The sequence below is a fragment of the Terrapene carolina genome, unplaced genomic scaffold, assembly GCF_002925995.2.
Source record: "Terrapene carolina triunguis isolate 2854851 unplaced genomic scaffold, T_m_triunguis-2.0 Scaffold66, whole genome shotgun sequence".
Lineage (NCBI taxonomy): Eukaryota > Metazoa > Chordata > Testudines > Emydidae > Terrapene > Terrapene triunguis.
Window position 1 is genome coordinate 17,022,899 of NW_020664417.1, and position 6,000 is coordinate 17,028,898.

At 42.9% G+C, this 6,000-nt stretch overlaps 1 protein-coding gene across 1 annotated transcript in view; it reads right to left on the reverse strand.

Moving 5' to 3' along the window:
• Positions 1-5,488, reverse strand: part of INPP4B (inositol polyphosphate-4-phosphatase type II B) — a 312,722-nt gene extending 307,234 nt beyond the window's left edge. The window contains exon 1 of the mRNA XM_029910663.1: positions 5,418-5,488. The gene's annotated coding sequence lies outside the window, so the exon portion shown is untranslated. The remainder of the gene's footprint in view (positions 1-5,417) is intronic.
• Positions 5,489-6,000: the final 512 nt, after the last annotated feature.

A 6,000-nucleotide genomic window follows, 5' to 3' on the forward strand; every position in this document is an offset into this window, starting at 1 on the left:
ACTGATGCAGAGCTTACTGGGTGAGAAGTTTTGCCCTGTGTTAAATAGGAGGCTAGACTAAATGATCATAATGGTACCTTCTGGCCTTAAAATCTATCAATCTATGGAAATTTTCCTGAAGGGAGTGGAGAGCAGGTTCTATCTAACAAGCAGCTGCAACCTCTTCCTAGCGGATTGCCCTTACAAGTAGTAAATATTTTCACCGAGTATCTTTCTTGTAAGTATTCATAACATTTGTTATGGCCATTGGTAATCAACATTTTCACAGGGAGAGTGGAGCACTTAGAATCGTGGAAGATTAGGGTTGGAAGAGACCTCAAGAGGTCATCTAGTCCAACCCCCTGCTCAAAGCAGGACCAACACCAACTAAATCATCCCAACCCAGGGTTTTCTCAAGCCAGGCCTTAAAAACCTCTAATGATGGAGATTCCCTAGGTAACCCATTCCAGTGCTTCACCACCCTCCTAGTGAAACACTGTTTCCTAATATCCAACCTAGACCTCCCCCACTGCAACTTGAGACCATTGCTCCTTGTTCTGTCATCTGCCACCACTGAGAACAGCCTAGCTCCATCCTCTTTGGAACCCCCCTTCAGCTAGTTTCAAATCTTCCCTTCACTCTTCTCTTCTGCAGACTAAACAAGCCCAGTTCCCTCAGCCTCTCCTTGTAAGTCATGTGCCCCAAGCCCCTGATCATTTTTGTTGCCCTCCGCTGGACTCTCTCCAATTTGTCCACATCCTTTCTGTAGTGGGGGGCCCAAAACTGGACACAATACTCCAGATGTGGCCTCACCAGTGCCGAATAGAGGGGAATAATCACTTCCCTCGATCTGCTGGCAATGCTCCTACTAATGCAGCCCAATATGCTGTTAGCCTTCTTGGCAACAAGGGCACACTGCTGACTCATATCCAGCTTCTCGTCCACTGTAATCCCCAGGTCCTTTTCTGCAGAACTGTCGCTTAGCCAGTCAGTCCCCAGCCTGTAGCAGTGCATGGGATTCTTCCTTCCTAAGTGCAGGACTCTGCACTTGTCCTTGTTGAACCTCATCAGATTTCTTTTGGTCCAATCCTCCAATTTATCTAGGTCACTCTGGACCCTATCCATACCCTCCAGCGTATTTACCTCTCCCCCCAGCGAAGTGTCATCTGTGAACTTGCTGAGAGTGCAATTCATCCCGTCATCCAGATCATTAATAAAGATGTTGAACAAAACTGACACCAGGACCGATCCCTTGGGTACTCCACTTGATACCGGCTGCCAACTAGACATCAAGCCGTTGATCACTACCCATTGAGCCCGACAATCTAGCCAGCTTTCTATCCACCTTATGTCCATTCATCCAATCCATACTTCAACTTGCTGGCAAGAATACTGTAGGAGACCGTAACAAAAGCTTTGCTAAAGTCAAGATATATCATGTCCACTGCTTTCTCCATATCCACAGAGCCAGTTATCTCATCATAGAAGGCAATCAGGTTGGTCAGGCATGACTTGCCTTGGTGAATCCATGTTGACTGTTCCTGATCACCTTCCTCTCCTGCAAGTGCTTCAAAATGGTTTCCTGGAGGACCTGCTCCATGATTTTTCCAGGGACTGAGGTGAGGCTGACTGGTCTATAGTTCTCCAGGTTCTCCTTCTTCCCTTTTTTAAAGATGAGCACTATATTGAATCATGTCTCTTTATCTGGGTCTGCCATAATGAGCCAGGCCATAAAATGTGCCACAAAATCAGATAAAGAAAAAAACAACAAAAATGTTTTTAAAATATCTATGCTTGTACTATCCTATTATTATAAATAGCTTTTGGCAGCTACTTGCAAAAAAGAACAAATTATTCCATGCAAAAGGGAGACGGTAAGACTGGCAGACAGGGAGGAACCGTGGGTAAGTTAGCAGTGAGATGTCACAATCTGGTCCAGTACCACTCTGTGGATGGACAACAGTCTATTGTGGTTGGATCTAACTGCTGATTCCCAACTGCTTCTAAGCCTGTAGGTTGGGGCAGTGACTAGTTACTCTCTTGGTCCCTCAAATGCACTCCTAGGTGCAGATCCCAGGCCGAATACCCTCCTCAGGCAATGTGACCTCGCAGTCCAGCCACTTAGATCTTGGAACCAATGACTCAGCCCTCCTAAGTCCTCAGTTGCTTCGACACGTTCGCCACACAAAAGTCCACCTAGCTATGGGATCACTCGTTTTCCCAGTTACACCATGCAAGGACCACTGGCAGAAAAGCAAGGATACAGATGCTTAAAGGAATTTCTTAGCTGAAAACACTTTACTTTTAAAACAAAACCAAAAACAGAAGAGAGTTACCAGTCTATGGAAAGCAACAAGCTCCTGAACACAAGTCCTCCTGTTGGGTATTATCCTGACTGCTTGGCCTGATCTTCTTGATTCTGATATTGGTTAGCCTCCAATTGCTTAGTGAACCACTCCTTTTAAAACTGACTCTCTGTACCCTTTCCCCCCATATGCTGCAAGCCGGGGGTAAGGACTTAGCTCCAGCCCCCACACCAGTTTCTGAGTAGAATGTCATTTAATGGCCCATTGTTTCAGTAAGGAAGAGACATTCAATGTTGGTGGCCCTAGATTGCTCTGACACAGCTTCTTAGACATAGTCTGTCCACTAGGTGTCAAGTCTTCGCTACAAAATGGATGCTGTAATCCACAATGAAGCTTACAATCACAAATGGGGTTCACAAAACGAAATGTGATTCACATTTTGACGGTCTCATCCCCAAACTGTCACATGAGGGACGAATCCCTCACTAGATAGAAGGGTTGGACTCATGCCACCACCATACCAGTTCAAAGAAGGTTTTGTGGCCACAAGGTCAGGCTAGCAGCTTGCACAGAGCAACTCTGTGAAGGCAACAGCCTGAAGAGGAAAATTCCCTTCTCGTCTTTTAGAACCGATCTTAACGAGGTATGTATATCTCAAGTGAATGCAGTCCCTGTAGTTGTGTGTGAATAGCACTCCTTGCTGCTAGCAGGGAACTACTGGTACTGTTACAGCACCTCTGCTGGGACAAGATTATTAGCATTCCCTAGGGAGCTAGAGGCTCGAATGTGAGGGGAGGGATGAGAATGTACAGAGCACTGTGTTGGCAGGTTCAATTCCCATGTAAACTAGCGTTCTTAACATTTTTTTTTATTTTAAGTAATTATTCAGGGACAGTGGAGCTTTCTTTCTTCTTTCCGCAAAGATACAGGAGTTGGCAGGAGCTGGACACACGCAATGCCAATGCACGGGGAAGGACTGGGCACACCTCCATGACGCAGGACAGAAGATGTGACGCAGTAGGGAGCGGAGTGGATTGACCTGGGAATGTCGTTTAGTTTTACTGGACTATCTGCATGGGGGATGGGAGAGCAGGGGATGACTTTAGGTGAGGGACAGTACCTGAGCCCGTAACCTGAGCCAGGAAGGGGGGTGGGGCGAGTCGACACCTTTGCCGGGGAAACTGGACAAAGGAAGAGGGAGGGGGAGAGAGCCTGAGGGAGGGGTTTTTGGTTTTCAGTTTTGGGCTGGCTGGGACGAGGCAGGGAACCCCAAGTCTGGGGTCTAAGATCCTTGCCCCCCAGAGGGACCTGGCTGAGGGGTCCTGGTTGTACCTACAAGCCCTGCTTGGGACTGTGTTCCTGTCGTCGAATAAACCTTCTGTTTTACTGGCTGGCTGAGAGTCACAGTGAATCGCAGGAAGTGGGGGGTGCGGGGCCCTGACTCCCCCACACTCCATGACATAAGGAGATGGGGAAAATCAAGTTTCTCTGATGAGGAGAATAGGAAATTATGACCAGGAGAGAAGGGGGCCCAGCATCATTATCAAATTCCTGGTATCAAAGGAGTTTTGTGCTAGAAGTATGAAGAGCTACTAACACAGAACTACCATGACTATAGTTATAGCCAATAAATATACAATTGGAAAAGTCAAGTAATTCCGAGAGTTACGTTAATCCTCTAGCTCCTACTGTTAAAGTGAAATAAGTAGCCTAAGAGTCCTTTTTGACTGATTCCTTCACACAGGGTGCATGATACACAGTTTAATTCCAATCCTGAAGAGGCAGACTTAAACAGATCTTCAGAAAAATAACCATAAAAGGACAGAAACCTTAATGAATCCGTTTTAAATTATTGACCTCTCAACTGCAACTGAACATTGAGAGTCATCTGAGAGAGCTATACCAAAGAGTCTGAATAATCTGTTTAGTGTTTTTCTTGAAGTGGGTGGAAGGGAATTTGGTGCTTGTAAAAACCAGGGAACAATAGTAACAAGACTGCTAATATTAATCGTAGTTACTGCCAGGAACTGAGCAGTCAAATGCTATTCAAGTTTCCTCCCATAGATTTGCTAATATACTGCCATCCCAACTTTCTACACTCCTACCAAACCAGTTCTGTGCTTTTCCTGAGAAGTGACTATCAGTCAAGACCAATTGTGCCAGATGCTTTGTGGGATGCATGTTATAGACAGATGTCCACCAAAGATCACAATACTCATTACACTTGTGACACAAGATAGATTTAAAATTTTGAATCAAGATACCCCCAGAAAAAAGGTTTGTGAATGAATTCCATTCCACCACCTGAGTTTCAGTACACATCTTAAAATGGTTAGTGCTGTGGAAAAAATTGTTTGGTACTCACAAAAAATAAGAAATCATAATGCATCAATCCAGCTAGGTACAGTCAACTTTCTTGCTGAACTCAGGGTCCATTAGAGCTAAATTAACATGGCAAATTGATATAAGGGGCTTTGAAACTTGGTTGTGATATTAGGCGAACTCCATAAATAATTTCAAACACAATCATAGCTGATTGACAGCAATCCTGTAAGCCATTTCTACAGAGGGAAGGTTTATATTTTAGCATTTACAATAAAAAATGCTGTCCATATCAGATCCAAATGAAAATCTTTACATTCAAATTCTTATTTAGATTTGCATGAAATAACTCATGTATATTTAGTTATTGTCCTTAACATCCATTCACTAAATGAATTAGTAGTATAGGGCAGAAAACAAAAGTGTAAAGCAAAAAACACATTACATGAAAAATGGTCATGATTAAGCACAGATGATTGGGGGAGACGGGAAATTGGAATGGCCATGCACCAACTCTAGACCCATATTGTACAATATATCTAATGAACCAAAACATCAAACCCATATTTACTGTCAGAGGAGCTATACTACATATGACTTTTCATCTAAATTTTAGAAAAAGCAACTGCAGCCTTTTGAGATACTCTTTTCAGTCATCAGAATAAAGGCAGGGGAGGTTTAGCTGTATGTTTCCTTATCAGACAACAGGATACATTCAGTCTACATGTTTAGCAATGTTTCAAGGATTTTCTAAATATTGATATAGTAACAAAAATGAATGTTAAATATGTTGTGTTGTGTTTTACTTACTGAGAACTACTGAAACATCTGTTTTATTTCTGAATTCCACAACACAGCGCCACTCCAAAATAACATCACAGACTTCAGAACTCTAAGGGACAAAGATGACAAAATGTTAGGATTTGCAACATTTGGGAAGTCCTTCTGTTAATATGTTCACAGCCAACAAATCTGGCACACTGATGCAGCCTACAGCTATAAAAGAAGCAAAGCCTAACAGTCGCTAGGCAAATGTATATGACCATCCTTTAGTTACTGTTCTTTGTCATCCTGCTTCAGTTCAATGAACTAGAATAGGCAAAAAACACTAAAAAAAGATCATACTAGAAAAGAAAAAAAAAAGGAAAATATAGTCATCAGATTTCTCTTCCATGTGAATATAGCCAGTATTTATGTGCCAACTAATTTGTAAACTACCAGCCGATCCATTTCCTTCCAACTTCCACCCCTAACTAATGCTATTTAATCACAACTTGTTAATCAGCTGAATAGATTGAAACTTGGAATTCTATTAAAATAAGTGAACTGTTCAAGTGAGCAGAATTTAGCAGCAACACAAAATACATGATCTTGCAATAGAAATCTCCATTTA